We start from the raw sequence: 1,775 nt of genomic DNA, 5'->3' as shown, positions 1-1,775 counted from the left end.
CGCCCGCCACCGCGCCCGGCTAATTTTTTGTATTTTTAGTAGAGACGAGGTTTCACCGTGTTAGCCAGGATGGTCTGGATCTCTTGACCTCGTGATCCGCCCGCCCAGGGATTCCCAAAGTGCTGGGATTACAGGCGTAAGCCACCGCACCCGGCCAAATTTCGCTATTTTTAAAGACTGCATAAAAAAAAAAAAAAAATCCACAGGCTTGTCCTAGTGCAGTGCTGTTTACAACTCATTGATCACAACCAGTTACAGATTTCTTTGTTTCTTCTTCAGTCCCACTGCTTCACTTGGGTAGCCTTTAAAAAAAAAATCCACATTCCTGCTTGTTTTACTTCCAGTAAAATGGAGACAAAGGTTGCCTGTGCTTTGAGAACATTATGTGACCTAACGGATGTGAGATCACATTTTAAACTGGAATACACTGCACTAGTTACCACTGCAGGCAATCCTATTTATTTTTACACTTGTAGTGGCTTAACATTTTAACTCTATATGTGAATATTCCTTTAAGTTGGCTCACTCATTCCTTTCTTTAATAGTAGGTGGAAGACCTTAGGGAAGTCCCAGCAAGACCATCCTGGCTAACACGGTGAAACCCCGTCTCTACTAAAAAATACAAAAAAACTAGCCGGGCGAGGTGGCAGGCACCTGTAGTCCCAGTTACTCGGGAGGATGAGGCAGGAGAATGGCATAAACCCGGGAGGCGGAGCTTCAGTGAGCCGAGATCCGGCCACTGCACTCCAGCCTGGGCGACAGAGCGAGACTCCGCTTGAACCTGGGAGGTGGAGGTTGGGGTGCGCCGAGATTGCACCATTGCACTCCATCCTGGGCAACAAGAGCGAAACTCCATCTCAAAAAAATAAAATAATAGATAAATAAATAAATACATACATACAGAAGTACATAAATTCAAAGCAGGAACCCTCTCATCATCTTTGCTATCCACTAAGAGCCTCACACTTCAGAGCACCTTCTTGCAAGCTGCAGAATCAGTGAATGAACCTCATTTAGTAAAGGTTTTTCAAGGCAAGCCAATAAGGCCATCTTCTCAAATCCAAAGTAAAGTCTCTTTCTCCAAACCAATTACTCAGATATTCCAAGATAGTAGCTACTGTTGTCTGATTCATCTGCTAACCAAGGGAAGAAAACCAATTTGTACATAATCAATTCCAGGACTTTCATGTGTAGCTGTCAGTGACCACACCAGCACGTAAACTTTCATCCAGACAAAATTTCTTCGAGCCTTCTTCATCTTTAGATTTTGGCGTAGTCACATTACTATCCAACTGTCATGATTTCCAGCGACTCTATGTTTGTGCACATTCTGTCTTACGTAGAAAACAGTGCCACTTGATGTTGCCACTGAAGTGTTGGGGAATAACCTTCAGGGGCAGGTTGGCATTCTAAAAGAGAAACATTCACACCTTGCTTTCAACTTGTTTTTTTTTTGAGATGGAGTTCTGCTCTTGTCGCCCAGGCTGGAATGCAGTGGCACGATCTCAGCTCACTGCAATCTCCGCCTCCTGGGTTCAAGTGATTCTCCTGCCTCAGCTTCCTGAGTAGCTGGGACTACAGGCGCCCACCACCATGCCTGGCTAGTTATTGTATTTTTAGTGGAGACGGAGTTTCACCATGTTGCCCAGGCTGGTTTTGAACTCCTCACCTCAGGAGGTGGGAGGCCCACCTTGGCCTCCCAAAGTGTTGGGATTACAGGCATGATGCACTGTGCCTGTCCTTCCTTTTCTTTTCTTTCTTTCTTTTTTTTTTTT

The 1,775-nt window shown here is 45.0% G+C and overlaps 1 pseudogene; it reads right to left on the bottom strand.

Moving 5' to 3' along the window:
- The window catches only part of LOC105554065, an 11,852-nt pseudogene extending 10,418 nt beyond the window's left edge, over nt 1-1,434 (bottom strand).
- Between the last annotated feature and the right edge of the window lie 341 nt (nt 1,435-1,775).

This window comes from Mandrillus leucophaeus, unplaced genomic scaffold (assembly GCF_000951045.1).
Source record: "Mandrillus leucophaeus isolate KB7577 unplaced genomic scaffold, Mleu.le_1.0 Scaffold624, whole genome shotgun sequence".
NCBI lineage: Eukaryota > Metazoa > Chordata > Mammalia > Primates > Cercopithecidae > Mandrillus > Mandrillus leucophaeus.
Note: the sequence above shows the minus strand (reverse complement) of the source record. Positions and strands in the feature narration are given on the sequence as shown.